General features: G+C 41.6%; 1 protein-coding gene across 3 annotated transcripts in view; it reads right to left on the bottom strand.

The window, feature by feature from the left end:
• Positions 1–21,114, bottom strand: part of GRAP2 (GRB2 related adaptor protein 2) — a 504,271-nt gene that overhangs the window by 187,651 nt on the left and 295,506 nt on the right. Inside the window, exon 1 of one of the 3 annotated variants that reach the window (XM_068252024.1) lies at positions 13,469–13,487. The exons of the other annotated variants lie outside the window; for them this stretch is intronic. The gene's annotated coding sequence lies outside the window, so the exon portion shown is untranslated. Of the gene's footprint in view, positions 1–13,468; positions 13,488–21,114 lie in introns of those variants that run through there. 3 annotated transcript variants of the gene reach the window in all.

Genomic DNA, 21,114 nt, shown 5'->3' with positions numbered 1-21,114 from the left:
CTGTAAAAAGAATAACTGCCAGCGTCTGGATAAGGGAGACATGAGTTGAAACCCAACCCCCCCCCCCCCCCCCGTACCTCCCAACAGCTACCCTGAGTCAGGCTCGGGATTACCACTCCTGGCTTCTTTTTTTAACCCTGAGCCTAAATCAGGGTTACCGAGTACCGAGGAAGTTAAATAAAGTTTTGTAAATTGTCCCCTGTGTGTCTTCCCCCACCAGGACGCACTTTCTTCTGCTATTGTCAAGGGCATAGCAATAGACCCTGCAAGGGATGTCTCCGCAGGGGAGCCCAGAAGCCACAGGGGGCCCGTGGGGGGAAAAGTTTGAGAGACTGACAGCTAAGGGCATGGAGAAAAAAAAGTATTCTGCTCTCGCACCATTGTTATATTGACTGCATGTGTCCACCACACAGATAAGAACTCATACACACTTTGGAATTTGTACACTGTCCCTGTTCCCTAGGGTTCGTAAAAAACATCTGTCTCACACTGCAGCAAAGTTCTGATGATTTCAAGTACAACCTTAAAACCAAACGAGTCACATTTTGAAAAAAGTTGTACACTTTCCCTTAAACTCCTTGCTTTCACTCTGAAAGGATTCCTAGATTCTTATCACACATGCTGACCTTATGGCCTCCGATTACTTTTACAACACAATGGAGTGGAGATTGATGTCTTTACTGTTGCTGCTTCATTGAGAGCTTGTTGTCTCATAGTCCAAGATCTTTTAATAACAGTATCAATCAGTGACATCCTGAATGTTTTGCCAAAGTTATGCTGGCTTTACACCATACAATTTTCTGTTACATACTTCTGTTACATTTTTCTGTTAGATTTTCTGTTAGAATGCATAATTAGATTATTTTCTGTAGGGAATGGTCATTATCTCTGGTGCATTGTCTTCTGTTTATCTCCTGCTGAGTAGAACAATGCCTAATTGCTCTGCAGATAGATCATAAGATAGATACATTTCCAACATGTTGAACTTTATCTACCTGGCAGGTAAATCTAACAGAAAATTGTATGGTCACGGTGTAAACCCAGCATTACAGTGAATACTATATCTTATGTTCAGCATGTCATTGTTGTTCCTCCATATAGCATGTGCTCTCATGTAGTAAAATAATACAGCTGTGTGTGTATGTATGTACTGGGAACAGAGCTGCAATGAGGGACATGTCGGCTGCAAGGGGCTGGAGGAAGCCCCAGGTAAGTAGATCTTGGGGTAGCATAGATTGCCTGACATTTCCTTTAAGTCTAAGTGTTTTTATCTGCATGGGGAAAACACAATGGTCCTCAGTTTTCCTGTGCAGGGGGGTGGGGGGCCCCATCCAAAGTTTCATATGGGGGCCCAGTGATGTCTAGTTACGCCCCTGGCTCCTGTCTATATGAAGTTGCCTGTCAGATATAGACAGCCCAGCCATGTTTGCTGATCAGCTATGCAGATTGCTTGGCTGCAATATTGCTGGAAAGGATCTAAAGATCTGCAAGAATGATATAGCATAGATCATGTGCGATAAAAGGTGGAAAGGTAAAGCTAGGCTCACCTTAAACAACCTCATTCACAAGAGATTGAAGGGAATCTATGCTTCGTTTCATTGCTTTTTATTGCACAAATCCTTTATCAGATCACTCATTCTGAGCTCTGACTGCATTCTCTAAAGACGTGAGTACCCACAATGCACTCTGCAGACAGACAGCTAAACCTTTCAAAACATCTATCTGAAAATGCAGAGAGACAATAGTTCTGCTTCAAACAAACTACACATGGTTATACAGTACATCCGAAGCAGTCTATGCATTTACATGCATAGACATGCGGGTTCAGGAACAGGGCCGGCGTTGCCCTTAAAGGACCATTATTAATACCCAAGTGTTCTAAAATGACAATGTACAAATAATGTCTAAGTAGCTGTGTAAACATTTTCCTACTTTTCATGTTAAATATCAGTGGCACAATGTATTGTGTGTAGGGTTTAGCTCTATTGGAACAAATAATTTGCAAAAGGGGTGTCTGCTTCACTGCACAACCAGTGTTGTTTTTTGCATATCTGACTACAGAGTATTTTTCTCTGAAAGCAAAAAAAAAGTATGAAAAGCTGTGGTGTCAGGTTTCACGCACAATTACAAATGTTTAACAAGTTACATTTCCTCTGTTCTCTGCAGACAGTTTGGTCAGAGACACAGGCAACTGCCAGTGAGAGCTTTCTCACACACACAGGCTTAACAGATGCACTGGGAGGGAATTCCCCCTCCTCTCATGGTTCACTCTGCTGTCAGATTTGGCGTCCGTTAACAGTGAAAGGAATTTGATACAGTAAACAAAAAGATAAGCAAGTGAAATGTATACATCACTACTTAGCAGCACATCAGGAACTCTCTCAATCCCAGTGTTCCTTTAAGGCAAAGAAAGGGGCCAATTTCTCCAGGGCCCCCGACAGCTGCCAGGATCACCTGCGTCGCCGCAACTTCAAGTGGTATCCCTACGACTGCTCCCAGGGCCCCTGTAATACGTGTGGCTGGCTGCATGGCATGGGGGGGGGGGGGCAAGGTTACCTTTGCCCTGGGGCTCCTGTATGGCTAAAACTGGCCCTGTTCAGGAACCCACAAATCTTGAGACAATAGTGGGTTTGTCCTTTGGCTGCTGAACTGCACTGCAAATTCAGCAATCAGAGTGGCTGGCTCTAAATCCCTGGTTGGTACCCCTCTGCCCCCTTACTCTGCCTGTTGTGCCTGCTCGCTCGATCGTATGGGAGACAGGTTGACACCAGTACCCGCGACACAGCAGTGCACACTATGGAACTCCCTACCTCCCCCCACTAGGGTTTCCCCCTCCTTCAACATCTCCAAGAAGGCCCTCAAAACTCACCTTTTTATTCTGATCTACCCCCCCCCCCTCACTAGTGCTCTAAACCCACAGCTGAACTCTGGTCCCCTACCTTTTGTGTCCCCACCTCTTCCTCTAGATTGTAAGCCTCCGGACAGGGTCCTCCTCCATTTGTGTCCTACCTGATCATGCACCTTCATTACTGTGCACCCATCCTATGAATCTGAATGAACCTAATTTGCCTAATCTGAATGCTCCATCCAGTGACTGACTAAGCATTACCTTATGCTCATACTGTGCTGTGTGATCTCCATGCTCCATCCAGTGACTAAGCATTACCTTGTACTCATACTGTGCTGTGTGATCTCCATGCTCCATCCAGTGACTAAGCATCACCTTGTACTCATACTGTGCTGTGTGATCTCCATGTTCCATCCAGTGACTAAGCATTACCTGGTACTCATACTGTGCTGTGTGATCTCCATGCTCCCATCCAGTGACTAAGCATTACCTTGTACTCATACTGTGCTGTGTGATCTCCATGCTCCATCCAGTGACTAAGCATTACCTTGTACTCATACTGTGCTGTGTGATCTCCATGCTCCATCCAGTGACTAAGCATTACCTGGTACTCATACTGTGCTGTGTGATCTCCATGCTCCCATCCAGTGACTAAGCATTACCTTGTACTCATACTGTGCTGTGTGATCTCCATGCTCCATCCAGTGACTAAGCATTACCTTGTACTCATACTGTGCTGTGTAATCTCCATGCTCCATCCAGTGACTAAGCATTACCTTGTACTCATACTGTGCTGTGTGATCTCCATGCTCCATCCAGTGACTAAGCATTACCTTGTACTCATACTGTGCTGTGTGATCTCCATGCTCCATCCAGTGACTAAGCATTACCTTGTACTCATACTGTGCTGTGTAATCTCCATGCTCCATTCAGTGACTAAGCATTACCTTGTACTCATACTGTGCTGTGTGATCTCCATGCTCCATCCAGTGACTAAGCATTACCTTGTACTCATACTGTGCTGTGTGATCTCCATGCTCCATCCAGTGACTGACTAAGCATTACCTTGTACTCATACTGTGCTGCGTGATCTGGTTTTTCTTGTATTCCTGTATTGTCTTATCCCTGTATGTCACACCTAAATATTGTCTGTAACCTTAATGTACAGAGCTGCGTACTATGTTGGCGCTTTATTATAAATAAAATAAATAAACAGCACAAACGGGAGATAAGATGACACAGAACCTTCAAAAAGAGCAGAGACAGTGGGAGCACAGATAGTGTAGTAAGTAATGTAACCTTGTGGAAAGATACAAACTATTGGTACTCACAAAATAAGGTTTCTACCTAGGGGAAACCAACCAAAAAGCACTGGAGGAGATTCTAGACCCATGATTCATAAGAACCGCACACCTATATGGAGTAGCTGCTGGTGCCTGATCCCAATAGCAGTAGTATCAAGACAATCGAAGGAGGGGTCCACGCACAGTCTTACATCAGAAAGGATATAGTGCTTTTATTTTTCCAACTCACATATGTATAGACATGCAACTGTCACAGCCAACGATTGTTTCGGGGCCACAAGGGCCCCCTTTGTCAAGGCATAGGCAGACAAAAACCTGTACATGTTCTTGTCTGCTTATGCCACTATTCAAAGCACATATTAGAAGTAGAGATGTAGCGAACTGTTCGCCGGCTAACGGTTCCAGGCGAACTTTGGGGGTTCGCGGTCGCCTGTACCAGGCGAACTTTTGCGGAAGTTCGATTCGCCCCATAATGCTCTATTGAGCAAAACTTTGACCCTCTACATCACAGTCAGCAGTCACATTATTGCCAAACACACTGCTCTCACTGCTGGAGGGCTGCCCCCCCTCCTCCTCCAAGCAAGGTCCTTATGCCATTTCACTCACTTGTCTGCCTACACTAATTAGTTAAGGGACGGCTGCTTCCCTCCTCCCTCCTCCCTCCTCCCTTCTACCCATTCCCTCCTCGCTCCTACCGGAGGGGGGAGGGTCTCATCTGCCAGGGAATTATACTATTTCAAAAACCAGTTTACATACCATAGCTGGGAATTGAACCCAGGTCTAACTGTGTGGTGGGTAAGCACCCTAACCGCTGTACCACAACAGTACTAACTGAAGCTGGCCTAGCATTTACTATTTATGCTCAATGAAATAGAAACATTAGGTTGCTTAAAGGGAACCTTAACTGAGAGTGATATGGATGTTTCCTGTAAACAATACCAGCTGCCTGGCAGTCCAGCTGATCTCTGTGACTGCAATAGTGGTTGAATCACACCCTGAAACAAGCATGCAGCTAATCCAGTCTGACTTCAGTCAGAGCACCTGATCTGCATGCTTGTTCAGGGGCTGTGGCTAAAAGTATTAGGGACACAGGATCAGCAGGCGATTCAGGCAACTGGTATTATTTTAAAAGGAAAAATCCATATCCTTCACCGTTTAGGTTCCCTTTAAGGATTTGTAGCATAAAAGCCAACTCACATTAGCTGGGATTTGAACCCGGGTCTCACTGTGTGGTGGGCAAGCACCCTAACCGCTGTACCACAACAGTACTAACTGAAGCTGGCCTAGCATTTACCATTTATGCTCAATACAAGAGAAAAAGTAGACAAGACAAATAACATTTATATCACGCTTTTCTCCTGGCGGACTCAAAGCACCAGAACTGCAGCCACTAGGGCATGCTCTATAGGCAGTAGCAGTGTTAGGAAGACTTGCCTAAGGTCTCCTACTGAATAGGTTCTGGCTTACTGTCTACTTTTTCTCTTGTATTGAGCATAAATGGTAAATGCTAGGCCAGTTTCAGTTAGTACTGTTGTGGTACAGCGGTTAGGGTGCTTGCTCACCACACAGTGAGACCCTGGTTCGATTCCCAGCCAATGTCAGTTGGCTTTTATGCTACAAATCCTTAAAGGGAACCTAAACGGAGAAGGATATGGATTTTTCCTTTTAAAATAATACCAGTTGCCTGAATCGCCTGCTGATCCTGTGTCTCTAATACTTTTAGCCACAGCCCCTGAACAAGCATGCAGATCAAGTGCTCTGACTGAAGTCAGACTGGATTAGCTGCATGCTTGTTTCAGGGTGTGATTCAGCCACTATTGCAGTCACAGAGATCAGCTGGACTGCCAGGCAACTGGTATTGTTTACAGGAAACATCCATATCACTCTCAGTTAAGGTTCCCTTTAAGCAACCTAATGTTTCTATTGCATTGAGCATAAATAGTAAATGCTAGGCCAGCTTCAGTTAGTACTGTTGTGGTACAGCGGTTAGGGTGCTTGCCCACCACACAGTTAGACCTGGGTTTGATTCCCAGCTATGGTATGTAAACTGGTTTTTGAAATAGTATAATTCCCTGGCAGATGAGACCCTCCTACCTCCAGGTAGGAGGGTAGAGGGAGGAGCTTCAGGTATTAGAGCCCTTGAAACATGTTTTCTATCATTTTTCCAGCCAATAGAATTTTTTCAAATTTTCAAAGTTCGCCTCCCCATTGAACTCTATTGCGGTTCGCAAACTTTTTCGTGAACCGAACCTTTCGCGGAGGTTCGCAAACCAAAAATTGGAGGTTCGCGACATCTCTAATTAGAAGTGATCATTGCCAGCATAGCATTGAAGAGCTAATACTGCAGTTGCCCCTAATGGGCCCATCTGCTCATAGGGCCTGGTGCAGTCGCAACCTCTGCATCCCATTATTGCTATGTCACTGGCTTTGTGTAAAAACAACTCAATAGGTAGCATGGTGGCGTAGTGGTTAGCGCTCTTGCCTTGCAGCTCTGGGTCCCTGGTTTGAATCCCAGGCAGGTAAGCATTTGCAAGAAGTTTGTATGTTCTCCCCGTGTCTGTGTGGGTTTCCCCTGGGCACTCTGGTTTCCTCCCACATCCCAAAAACATACAGATAATTTAATTGGCTTCCCCCTAAATTGGCCCTAGACTATGATACATATATATACATATGACTATGGTAGGGATTAGATTGTGAGCCCTTCTGAGAGACAGTTAAAGGATACCCAAACTGAAATGTGACATAATGAGATAGACATGTGTATGTACAGTGCCTAGCACACAAATAACGATGCCGTGTTCCTTTTTTTTTCTCTGCCTGAAAGAGTTAAATATCAGGTATGTAAGTGACTGACTCAGTCCTGACTCAGACAGGAAGTGACTACAGTGTGACCCTCACTGATAAGAAATTCCCCTTTTTTACCTCTTTCTTGTTCTCAGAAGCCATTTTCTGCTAGGAAAGTGTTTTATAGTTGGAATTTCTTATCAGTGAGGGTCACACTGTAGTCACTTCCTGTCTGAGTCAAGACTGAGTCAGCCACTTACATACCTTATATTTAACTCTTTCAGGCAGAGAAAGAAAAAAAGGAACACAGCATAGTTATTTGTGTGCTAGGCACTGTACATAAACACGTCTATCTCATTATGTCACATTTCAGTTCGGGTATCCTTTAAGTGACAAGACTGTATACTCTGTACAGCACTGTGTAATATGTTGGCGCTATATAAATGAGTATATTTTTGTATCTCTTAAAGCTGAAACTCCTACCCACCCCTGGCATTGTACTGACATGCGCTGCCAGGTGAATTCACAAGATAACGTTTTCTATTTGGTCCCGATACCGTTGACGGAAAAGAGTTGAATTTCGTGCCATCATCCAGTTCCAAAGTGTTAAAATTGGGCCAAATGGACTCGCAACAAGTGGAGCAGCATCAAATAGCAAACCTCCGCATTAATAGTGTGTTTATGCTCTCAGTAATTCTGCTTTACATAAAAACATTAGATTATTAATAATTATGCCCTCATTACTTCATATTTCTCGCAAAAAAATTTGTATGCATGAATTTACACACCTGGTTTCGAACACCTTGGGGTTATTTTCAAATATGTCTCTTTTCTAACGCTAAAAATAAGAAATTAAAAGTAACTTTGATTTCACTCGAACTCAAGAGAATTTGCATACAAATTATACAGGACGCCTTTGCATAAAATTATGGCACAATCAGTGGAAAGGCTACATTAAAGATCCAATTATTTTTGTAATGGTCACAGTCAGATAGCGACTGAATTTCGGTGTAGGGTGTTTTAATCACTGAAAAGTGATATTTTTTACGTGAGCCCCGATGCATAGAACCTGTCTCATAAATTAGCTTTCTCTTAGATCGCATCATATTATTTGTTTTCAGCACCTAGCCAGCTACTGGAGCACAGAAATAAGAAAACTCATGTTCCCCAGTGAATCAGGGTCGTTGCCTCTTAAAGGACCACTATTGCGAAATGTAAAAAAAAAATACAACTAAAAATTACTGATTCATAAAAAAAAGAAAGTAGCAGGGATGAGCTACGGATTAAAAACGGATACAATCCAAGTGGGTTTCATTTGGATTTCATCCTCCTAATTATTGCACCTGAGCGGGTGTGTCCGGGGCGGGGGAAGGGGTTAAACTCATCTAGCAGGCGTCTTCTTTATCCCCTCCCACGCTGCGTTCTAAGCCGTGTCATGTGACTACAAACACTTCCTCCTTCAATCTGTGGTAACCCCGAGCGTGATCTTACGGATAAGATAAGGACACTATGACCAGAAGAAACTAATTTAATCCTCCTCGAACCCTTTGAAGAGTTTACACAGTGATGTAAGCCCGTTGTCTAGGTGATATTTGCTGTGGGAGGGACAGTAAAAATTAACACTGTGCTGGGATGAGCAAGCAAACAGAAGTGATGACACTTCTGGCGTCACAGAGAAACGGTAAAGATGGAAACCAGCAGAAATCTTTTCTTTTTTATTTCTAAAAATTTTTCCTAACTCTGACAGTGAACACTAAAAACAACAGGATAGGTAAGCTAAATAAGTAATTTTGAATTGAATGATTTTTGTTTTTTTTGCAATGCAACACACAAAAAATGCATGAAAAATGCACGAAAACGCATATATCAAAATGTATGCGTTGACCTTTCACCAAAGCTCATCTCAGACGTGAAAGAGCCCTATGAGCTTGTTACAGTCATCATAAACATAAGCTTCTTTAAAACATGAGCGTGAGTAGGGTGATAAATACAGGTCAACCAGAGTTCAGCTTCTAATTTACCAAAATATCAACAGGAAGTCCACTGCCTCAACAGACTCATTATTTGAAAAGAATGTTTGAAATAGTGTTACTTACTGGGCATATTTATGATCGTAATGATATTATATAGATACAAGGATTTTTATACACTAACAAAATTATTTTCATTATTGTAAAAAAAGAAGATATTTTTCACATGTATGTCTTTAAAAAAATATACGGTACATAGTTCTGCTTTAACATAGGAAAGGGAAGACAGACCAGGAAGGAAGACCATAAACTCACACTTCAATAAAAAGGGTCATCTCAGAGCAGAGAGAGAGAATCTGTATTGTTAAAATCACACAAAAGTAAACATACCAGTGCGTTAGGGGACATCTCCTATTACCCTCTGACACAATTTCGCCGCTCCTCGCCGCATTAAAAGTGGTTAAAAACAGTTTTAAAAAGTTTGTTTATAAACAAACAAAATGGCCACCAAAACAGGAAGTAGGTTGATGTACAGTATGTCCACACATAGAAAATACATCCATACACAAGCAGGCTGTATACAGCCTTCCTTTTGAATCTCAAGAGATCATTTGTGTGTTTCTTTCCCCCTGTTCTCATGCACTGAAGTTTCAGGCTGCTTGTTTCTTCCTGCAAAAAGCTTTGCCATTGTCTGTTATCCTTCAGTATGTGAAAGCCCAGCCAGCTCAGAGGACGATTTATCCAGCTTGTAAAAGATAAGAGAGAAGAGAGAAGCTGCTCTAAACCTAAATAACACACAGACAGTGTGCAGAGAGGGGCCAGGAAGGGGAAGTTCATAGCAGAACCACAACACTGAAGAACTTGGCAGCCTTCCAGACACAGGCCTGACAAGTCTGACAAGAGAGAGATAAGTTGATTTATTACAGAGACTGTGATAGTATAAAGTGCTGCAGTAAGCCAGAACACATTAGAATAGCTTTTTGAACTTGTAGGATGAAAAAAAAACAAGATGCAATTTTTGTTACGGAGTCTCTTTAAAGGGAACCAGAGATGAACGTTTCACACAAAATAAACATATCAGTCGATAGCTTGTAAAGAATAAATGCTCTACCTGATAATTTCGCGGCTCTGGTGTGCCTTTTTTAGTGTTTTTTATCCATTATTGCTCCAGGAAAAATCAAATATGGCCGCCGGCTCATATACCTTCTGCTTCCGGGTTATGAGTTGTTCTGGTGCTGTCTAGGCTATATGAGACTAGGCTGCTGTCTAGGCTATATGAGAAAGGCTGCTGCAGCCTTTCATCTGTGTGCTTTCATTTTGGTATGATGTGCAGCTGCCTGTAGGAAGTGTCTCTCATAGGAATGAAACTGCAGTCATCATCAGTATCTATGCAGAGTGCACACAGAGCACACAGATCATATTGCAGCCACATTTGTCTGTTTCAAAGCTTCTCTATCAGCAGCAGCAGCCCCTCCCACGTCATCACAGCTCTCAGTATGCAAAGCAGGAAATCTGAGCCAGGAGGGGGCAGGCTTGGGCTTGAAAAGACTCCACAGAAGAGTGACTCAGCTCTAATGATTCCAGGTCAAACGTAGACTGAGCCAGTCGGTGGATTCTTATCACAGCTGGTAATAGACTAATTAAGCAGATAAGAATGAAACTAAGAGCGGGGTAGGTGTTTACGGTCATGTTCCCACTGATAAATGTAATAAAATACATGAGGGTGCTTCATCTCTGGTTCTCTTTAAAGAGAATCTGTAATGAAAAAAAGTCCCCTGTGTGGTACTTACCTCAGGAGGTGGATACCTCTGGATCCTAATGAGGCTTGCCCCGTCCTCATTTGTCCCACAGTGGCAGCGCTGGACAACCCCCCTCCCCGAATGGTGGGCATATAAATATTTACCTTCCCTGGCTCCAGCGCAGTCGTAGAATTGGCTCCCTGATCAGGATCAGGCAGAAATAGCCAATCCCAGTGCGCTATACTGCGCAGGCGCAGACTAGAGCAGACAGGACTGGGGTCGGACATTTCCGCTTGATCCCATCGGGGAGCCGCTACTGCGTCTGCGCTGGAGCCGATAAAGGTGAATCTTGGAGGCGCTACTGTGCCTGCGCCACAGCACGACAAATTGTCGGCTGTGGTATCAGTGGGGTCCAGCGATGCCACCGTGAGACGGAGGAGGATGGGGGAAGCCTTGTTAGGATCAAGAGGCTTCCCCCTCTCAAGGTAAGTACCCTATAGAGGACATTTTTTTGTCATTACAGAGTCTCTTTAACCACTTTAGCCCTCATTCGTGTTTCACTCACTTTATGCATTGGAGCAATTTTCACCTACCATTCATTCGCCTATAACTTTATCACTACTTATCACGATGAACTGATCTATATATTGTTTTTTCCACCACCAATTAAGCTTTCTTTGGGTGGTACATTTTGCTAAGAGCTACTTTACTGTAAATGCATTTTCACAGGAAGAATAAGAAAAAAACGGAAAACATTCATTATTTCTCAGTTTTCCGCCATTATAGTTTTAAAATAATGCATGCCTACATGATTAAAACACACGTATTGTATTTGCATAATAGTCCCAGGTATTACACTTTTTAAATGATGTCCCTATCCCAATGTATGGCGACAATATTTTATTTGGAAGTTAAAGTGCATTTTTTTCTGTTTTGCATCCATCACTATTTACAAGCTTATAATAATAAAAAAAAAATAGAAATATTTCATCTTTACATGGATATTTAAAAAGTTTACACCCTTAGGTAAATATTTACATTTTTTTTTATTGTCATTTTTTTATTTTTTTTTATTAAACATTGCATTTGGGTATTTTTGGGAGGGTGGGATGTAAATAGTAATTTTTTTATGTAAATATGTGTTTTGTTTTTTTTAACATGTAGATGTAGTTTTACTATTTGGCCACAAGATGGCAACCATGAGTTTGTTTACAATATGTCACTCTAAGCGTAACATGTACGCTTAGAGGGAAGTAGGGGGGACGTAGGAGGCAGAAAGAGCGAGGCTTCCGAGAGAAGCCGTCGCTTTTTCTGCCGGGGAAAGGGATCAATGATTGGGCACCATGTCCCGATTGATTGATCCCCGGGCTAACGAACCGCGGTCCGGAAGCACTCATGCACGCGTGCAATCGGCTGCGGGAGCACGCAGGAGCGCTCATGCAGCCTTTTGGTCGTATACTATACGTCCAAAAGGCCTAAATGGTTAAGCAAAAATAAATAAATAAAAGCAATGATAAGACATTTTGATACTATTTCAACTGCAGAGTAAAAGTTTGTTTAAACAGAAGATGAAAAATTATCTCCTTGGAGAAAAATTAGGAGAAAGCTTGAGTTGGATCTGGCCCAATATCTCCTGACCCTGATACTACATGGAGGTGGTAAAATTGGTCAGTGATTGGCCAGTCATAACTGAAAGTGTGTTCCAGGCTTTAGTGACAGTGACAATTTTTTTTTTCACTCTGAGACAAATAGTACTCCTTTAAGAATTGAAAAAAAAGTTTAAAGGTGATCTGAAATGAATAACTAACTATAACAATTTACTTATCTATATATCTTATCTAAAGTTTAGATAGTTTACACAGCAAATCTATCTGCAAACAGCATCAACAGTTTATGATTATTTATTCCTGTGATACAATGAGAGCAGCCATGTTCTGTTTGTGATCATTACACACAGGCAAGCTGCACTGCATCTCCAGCTCTCAGCCTGTGAAAAGTTCACTCCCCTCTCCTCCTCTCTCCTCCCCTATGCCTCTAAAATCTCTGGCTAGTAACACCTCCTCCTCCTCCTCCTGCCCTGACTGAGCTCCCAGAAGCCCTTGCTACATGGGTCTGAGAGTGCCTAGCAGCTGGAGGAGCTGTGGGCGAGGCTTGTTTAGTTTATAGTGAATTAGATTAGAGTATTTTAAAAAAAAAAAGTATTTGGCTTGAGGAATGCTCTATAAACTATATGAAAGGAGCACAATTATGCAATGAGTAAACGTTTATCTGTGTCCATTTTAAATACAATATATACTAACTACTTATTTATACTGGTAATTAGCACTGTTTGGGAGAATATAATTTATATTTTTGGTATAAGACCATTAAAAGAAAATAGAATATGTTTGTATTACTTTCAAGCTGCTCGTAAAATTTTATGTGAAAAAAAATTCCCTAGATGTTGAACAATCTAAGCAAATGTATTTCTCATTACCACGGTTTTACATAGGAAGTGACAGGCGGTTATGTGAATGCAGTGGAGTGCAATAATATGCAATCTGCACTCCATTGCTTGTTTGCTGTTTGTATTTTGGGCTGGAAGCTTAACCCTCCACCTTGTGCGCCTCTCTCGACATCTCCCATCGTACTCTTCAGAGTTTTATCTTCCCGCATTAGAGACTGAATACAAGTGCAAGAATTAGGAGGCCTCCCCATATAAACTAATTAAGAAAATTAACCTAAAATCACATCGGGAAAGCTGCCAGCTCTATTAAATAGTCATTTATACTGTGTAGTGCCAAATAATCATGGCTGTAAGAGGAAATGCTTAATGATAATTACAGACAGTGCTGCTGCTGAAACCCGTGTTGTTGTACACAGTCTGACATTTGAGAGTTGTTGCTGAAAAAAGAAAAGAAAACAGGACACTTCATTGAAAACTACAGGTTAGACAAAATGGCCCTTATTTAACCACTTAATGACAACCAGACTTATAAAAACGTCCTGCTAGAGCCTCTTAATGGCTCCAGGACGTTTTTATAAGTCAAACAGTGCTGCTGCCACTGTGCGCGAGCACGTGCGCGCTCCCGCGTGTGCACATGCGCGTTCCCATGAGCGTGCACATGAGATTAGTGAGGGGGAAAAAAACCCCCAAAAAATACACCTTTATTTCCAAATAATATATTATCACCATACTTTGTACTAGGGACATAATTAAAATCTTGTGACAACAATATTGTTGTGGTTTTCACAAGATTTTAAAGGGAACCTAAACTGAGAAGGATATGTATTTTTCCTTTTAAAATAATACTAGTTGCCTGACTCTCCTGCTGATCCTGTGTTTCCAATACTTTCAGCCACATGCAGATCAGGTGCTCTGACTGAAGTCAGACTGGATTAGCTGCATGCTTGTTTCAGGTGTGTGAATGAGCCACTACTGCATCTAAAGACATCAGCAGGACTGCCAGGCAACTGGTATTGTTTAAAAGGAAGCAGCCATATCCCTCTCAGTTAAGGTTCCCTTTAATTATGTGCCTAGTACAAAGTATGGTGATAATATATTATTTGGAAATAAAGGTGTATTTTTTCTGTTTTTTTTCCCCCCTCACTAATCTCATGTAGGCACAAATAGGCAGATAAAATGTGTGGGTTTTATGTACAGTAGCAGTGTTTATATTAAAACTATAGGGGGTGAAATTGGAGAAATAGTGTATTTTTTCATTTTTTCCTTGTTTTTCCCTTTAAAATGCATAGAAAATAAAGTAATTACTAAAAAAAATATCAACCCCAAAAAGCCCAATTGATGGTGAAAAAAAACAAGATATAGATCATTTCATTGTGATTAGTAGTGATTAAGCTATTGGCAAATTAAAGGGATGAGCACTGAAAGGTGAAAATCGCTTTTGTCTGTTAGGGTAAAAATCGCTTTGGAGTGAAGTGATTAAAGGGTACCTGAGACAAGAAGCGTCTCAGATTTGATACTTACCTGGGGCTTCCTTAAGCCCCCTTGAGGTTGCTCGTCCCTTGCCGTCTCCCTGGGTGGCTCCTGTCACTTGGAAATCATCCTGAAAGCCACCCAAGGAAACGGCGAGGGTCGATTGGCCTTAAGGGGGCTTAGCAGGGGCGTAGCAATAGGGGGTGCAGAGGTTGCGACCGCATCGGGGCCCTTGGGCCAGAGGGGCCCGAAGGGGCCCTCCCTCAACTTCAGTATTAGCTCTCTATTGGTCCTGTGTTCATAATAATCACTTCTATAGATACTTTGAATATTGGTAATCATTAACAAACTGTTCCCCATCCCCTTCTTGCACCTCTGACACTGTGGTTGCCATTGGCAGATTTTGGTGCGCCGTATAAATTGTTATGTATAGAGTGCTTGGGGGGCCTCAATGAAAAATTTGCATTGGGGCCCACAGCTCCTTAGCTACACCACTGGGGCTTAACCTCTCTGCGACCGCCAAATGCTGATTAGCGGCCGCAGAGTGGCTCCGTTGTTCCTTTAGGACGCCATTTTAGACAGGAGCTTACACGATAGTGAGCTCCCATCACTGTGAAAAAAATGCCCGCAGCAGTTATCAGCCTGCTAGCGGCTGATCAGCGCTGGCAGGCTGTTCTATATATTTAAATGTAAATAGAGCTGACATCTTGCGCAGCGCTGTACAGAATATATTGGCTTGTCAATAACTGTCCCCCTGATGGGCTCACAATCTAGTCCTTGCCATAGCCATATAACGTAATGTAGGGCCAATTTAGAGGGGGGAAGGGGGAGATAAAAAAATGAAAAAAAAAAACTATTTTTGAATAAATAAAAAAAAAAATAAAAAAAAATCGCAGCAGCAATCAGATACCACCAAAAGAAAGCCCTATTTGTGAAAAGAAACGGAGGTAAAATTCATTTGGGTGGTAAGTTGTATGACCGAACAATAAACCGTTAAATTTGTGAAGTGCAGAATTGTAAAAAATGGCCTGGTCATTATGGGGGTATAAACCTCTGGGGCTCAAGTGGTTAAGGAATTCCAGGTAAGTATGGAACCTGAGATGCTTTTCATCTCAGGTTCTCTTTGACTCAGTGCTGGGCCGAAATTACGCATGAGCGTAATTACGCATCGTAATTCAATGTAAATTTACGCGTAAGCGTTACGCGTAACTTACGGTCTTACGCGTAATTATTTACGCGTAAGACCGTAAGTGGTATCGTAATTACACTGTCTACCGTAATTGGTAGGCATGCGTAATTTTACGAACACTTACGCGTAATTTTACGAACACTTACGCGTAATTACTAACGTAAAATCTCCCATTTTCTAAGAGTAGCCAATCAGTCAACATCCTAAGCAACCAATAGTATCTTCTCCCGCCCTTCATTATAAGCGTGCGTTTTGACGCATACAAATGATATGTACGCAATAACTGTCACATTGACGGCTATTGCGTACATATTGTCCGCATGCGTCAAAAAATACGCATTAATGGGTATGACGGCACTACGCGTAACATCGTAGTGTAAGTGCCTTCATTACGGTATCCTTACGCGTAATTGCGTAAGTTTACGCGTAATTACAGTGATGTACCGTAGATAATTTCCTACGCCGTAACCGTAATTGCGTAATGCGTAATAGCGTAAAATTACGCGTAATGATCCGTAAGCGTAGAGTTTTCCATTACGAGCAGCACTGCTTTGACTAATATTTTCTCCTAAGTTTTCCTCTAGGTGACATTTTCACACTATCAATAAATTGCCTTTTAAGCCACCAGCAAGCAAGAAAATATTCAGAATAATTTTGAGGGTATATTTTCTCCTAATTTTTGGTACTTTTTTTAAGCGCTGAGAAGTTATTTTAAACAGAAGATGCAAAATTATCTCCTAGAAGAAAAGTGCAGATCGACCAAGAGACAGATCTCACTCTGATCAAATGTGATTGGAGAGAGATCGGTTGGTTGCCCATACATCGGTGGACGATTCCTGATTAATTTCAGCATGAAAGCTCTCAGGAATCAGCCTCGTGATGCCCGCCGATTCTGGCCTCCTGGCTGTCTCCCAAATCTTAATGTTGACCCTGGTGCCAATGCATTGTCATCTCAGCTGTCCCGGTCTCCTCTGCGGGTCCCTCAGCAATTCAGCCTCAAAGTTAAGTATAGGAAAGTGGAAAATCGCTCTGAAAAGCACTAGATCAGAGCGATTTTACAAGCGTTTTTGTTACAGAAGCCGTTCAGTTACATCTCTACTGTAACAAAAAAAACGCTACACCCAAACACTCCAAAAATCGCTAAGCATGATTAGAAAATTGCTAGGCACATGCCTAGAATCGCTCTGAAAAATCACTTCGAAAAGTGCTGAGCATTTGCGATTACGCTGGTGCTTTTTGGTGTGTAGTGGCCCTAAGTAAAAAAAGAGAAAATACCAGGTGGCAATAGTGCAAGCTGCGATTAACATCTTAGACGTTAAAGAGACACTGAAGCGAAAAAAAATATATGATATAATGAATTGGTTGTGTACTATGAATAATTACTAGAAGATTAGCAGCAAAGAAAATATTCTCATATTTTTATTTTCAGGTATATAGTGTTTTTTTCTAACATTGCATCATTCTATAATATGTGCAGATTACAGAACACTCAGCATTCAAAATGATTCTTTCAGAGCAGTCTGTGAACTAATGACCTCTCCTCTGGCAGAGAAAAAGTAAATAGTTAACTAACAGATGAGATAATAAAAGTCAGAAAACAGCCCTCTCCACGACTTTGAAAGTCGTAGAGCTTAATGGCTTTTTTGTATAGAGATAACAACTGGAGTTTCTTAACTCTTCCTGTACTGGAAACAATTAGACTGATGTATCTGATCTTAATGTTTTATTTCTTAGCTGTACTACACATACAAATCATAATATCATAATTTTTTTTTGCTTCAGTGTCTCTTTAAGGCCTAGATGTTGTTGTCACTCTTTGAAGGTTGCTAATGATTGCAGCCACTTTCAATGCATACTGGAGATTTCCACTTCCATCTGGGCTGAGGTATCCACCTGTGGTTGTCTTTCTCCAGATAAGTAGAAGACTCCTGAGGAGGGGAGTAAGCCATAGGCAGACTCGCAAATAGGGGGAGAAAATTTAAAGTACAACCTTCCAACAGAGGGGTAAACAATAGATAGCTGGTGAGTGGAGGTGTTAAAAAAAAAAAAAATACAGTAAAAACATTAAAAAAAAGAGAGGAAGAGGTTGGCTAAACTCTTCTGATGAAAGAGCCAATCTTGTAACAACTAATTCAAAGGTTTTTAAAGCACAATGAAAATACAACCCGTTTCACAGGTTGACTCTGCTTCTTCAGGTCAATAAAAGATTGTGCCTGGTGGCCGGCTGCCGCAGTGTAAAGGGAATGATCAATGAATAATCATTCCCTTCACACTGCAGCCACTGTACAGTCTGAGTTAGAATGGTTATGAATGAATAAATCACCTCATCCACATTGATGTATGTTTTTGAGAAGAAGGTCCCGGAACACAAACTGAAGGCTGTAAGAAGATTGCATAGAGCACACAGTTATGAAAGGTTGTTCCACAGAAAGTGTCTGCAAAAGGGTCCTCGGACCCGGTATGATAAAAGCTGTAGACCCACTTCAGGCCCAAGCAGGCACCACAGCATAACGGCACCATCTTAACCACTTCAGCCTTCAGCCGTTTTTCACCTTATGCATCCAAGCAATTTTCACCTCCCATTCATTTGCCAATAACCTTATCACTACTTATCACAATTAATTGATCTACAGTGGCTTGCAAAAGTATTCGGCCCCCTTGAAGTTTTTTGTCACATTGCTGCCACAAACATGAATCAATTTTATTGGAATTCCACGTGAAAGACCAATGCAAAGTGGTGTACACGTAAGAAGTAGAACGAAAATCATACATCATTCCAAACATTTTTTACATATAAATAACTGCAAAGTGGTGTGTGCATAATTATTCAGCCCCCTTTGGTCTGAGTGCAGTCAGTTGCCCATAGGCATTGCCTGATGAGTGCTAATGACTAAATAGAGTGCGCACCCGTGTGTAATCTAATGTCAGTACAAATACAGCTGCTCTGTGAGGGCCTCAGAGGTTGTCTAAGAGAATATTGTGAGCAACAACACCATGAAGTCCAAAGAACATACCAGACAGATCAGGGATAAAGTTATTGAGAAATTTAAAGCAGGCTTAGGCTACAAAAAGATTTCCAAAGCCTTGAACATCCCACGGAGCACTGTTCAAGCGATCATTCAGAAATGGAAGGAGTATGGCACAACTGTAAACCTACCAAGACAAGGCCGTCCACCTAAACTCACAGGCCGAACAAGGAGAGCGCTGATCAGAAATGCAGTCAAGAGGCCCTTGGTGACTCTGGATGAGCTGCAGAGATCTACAGCTCAGTTGGGGGAATCTGTCCATAGGACAACTATTAGTCATGCACTGTACAAAGTTGGCCTTTATGGAAGAGTGGCAAGAAGAAAGGCAGAAAGCATAAGAAGTCCCGTTTGCAGTTTGCCACAAGCCATGTGGGGGGGACAGCAAACATGTGGAAGAAGGTGCTTTGGTCAGATGAGACCAAAATGGAACTTTTGGGCCAAAATGCAAAACGCTATGTGTGACAGAAAACTAACACTGCACATCACTCTGAACACACCATCCCCACTGTCAAATATGGTGGTGGCAGCATCATGCTCGGGGGGTGCTTCTCTTCAGCAGGGACAGGGAAGCTGGTCAGAATTGATGGGAAGATGGATGGAGCCAAATACAGGGCAATCTTGGAAGAAAACCTCTTGGAGTCTGCAGAAGACTTGAGACGGCGGCAGAGGTTCACCTTCCAGCAGGACAACGACCCTAAACATAAAGCCAGGGCAACAATGGAATGGTTTAAAACAAAACATATCCATGTGTTAGAATGGCCCAGTCAAAGTTCAGATCTAAATCCAATCGAGAATCTGTGGCAAGATCTTAAAACTGCTGTTTACAAATGCTGTCCATCTAATCTGACTGAGCTGGAGCTGTTTTGCAAAGAAGAATGGGCAAGGATTTCAGCCTCTAGATGTGTAAAGCTGGTAGAGACATACCCTAAAAGACTGGCAGCTGTAATTGCAGCAAAAGGTGATTCTACATTGACTCAGGGGGCTGAATAATTACACACACCCCTAATTTGCAGTTATTTATTTGTAAAAAAATGTTTGAAATCATGTATGATTTTCGTTCCACTTCTCACATGTACACCACTTTGTATTGGTCTTTCACGTGGAATTCCAATAAAATTGATTCATGTTTGTGGCAATAATGTGACAAAATGTGGAAATCTTCAAGGGGGCCGAATACTTTTGCAAGCCACTGTATATCTTGTTTTTTCCACCACTAATTAGGCTTTCTTTGGGTGGTACATTTTTGCTAAGAATTATTTTTTTTCTAAATGCATTTTAACGGGAATATTAAAAAAAATTGAAAAAAATTCATTATTTCTCAGTTTTCGGCTATTATAGCTTTAAAATAATACATGCGACCCTAACTAAAACTCACATATTTTATTTGTCCATTTGTGCAGCTTATTACACAATTTAAATTATGTCCCTATCACAATGTACGGCGCCAATATTTTATTTAAGGGTGCATTTTTACAGTTTTGCATCCATCACTATACACAAGCTTATAATTTAACAAATAATAGTAAAATTCCCTCTTCACAATCATATTTAAAAAGTTCAGACCCTTAGGTAACTATTTATGGGTTTTTTTGTTTTTTCATTGCAATTTTGTTTTTTATAAAAAAAAAATATTTGGGTATTTTTAGGGGAGTATGGGGGTTAACAGTTAAATTTAAATCTAATAAATTTTATTTATTAAAAAAAAGTATGTAGATGTAGTTTTACTATTTGGCCACAAGATGGGCACAGTCAAAACATTTTTTTTAGTCCTGTAAGCAAGCTCTCTCGCCTACAGGAAATGAAGAGAGGACAGGAAACTTTTTTTTTCTTTAGAAAGATTGCGGCTTCTGAAAGAAGCCGTTGGTCTTTCTGATGGGGACTTAGATCAATGAATGTTTACATTCATTGATCACCGGGCTAATGAGCAGCGGCATGGGAGCACGCGGGTGCGCGCAGCAGAGCAGAAGCAGCCTTTTGGATGTAATAACAAAGTCCAAAAGGAGAAAGTAGTTAAAATGGATTGTGGTCTGTAATAATTAATGCAGCAGAATTATTTTGGGGCATTTGGGAGGTAAGCAGAACACCTGAAAGAAATCAGATAATTGGTGGAAGAACTTACAAACTTTTTGAAGCTACTGTTCTGAACTCAGAATGTGGTAAGATAAGAATGTAACCCACTGTGCTTCTCTAACGCTAGGTATCAGTGTTGCTTGCAAATTTTCACCAAAGTAATTTTCGCACCGAAAATGGCATTTTCGATTTTGAGTAAATTGTTGTGAACATACATTGTATTTTCGCAATATGGAAAACGCGGAAAAATCTTTTTTCCTGCAAAAGT

The sequence above is a fragment of the Hyperolius riggenbachi genome, chromosome 9 (genome assembly GCF_040937935.1).
Source record: "Hyperolius riggenbachi isolate aHypRig1 chromosome 9, aHypRig1.pri, whole genome shotgun sequence".
Classification (NCBI taxonomy): domain Eukaryota; kingdom Metazoa; phylum Chordata; class Amphibia; order Anura; family Hyperoliidae; genus Hyperolius; species Hyperolius riggenbachi.
Note: the sequence above shows the minus strand (reverse complement) of the source record. Positions and strands in the feature narration are given on the sequence as shown.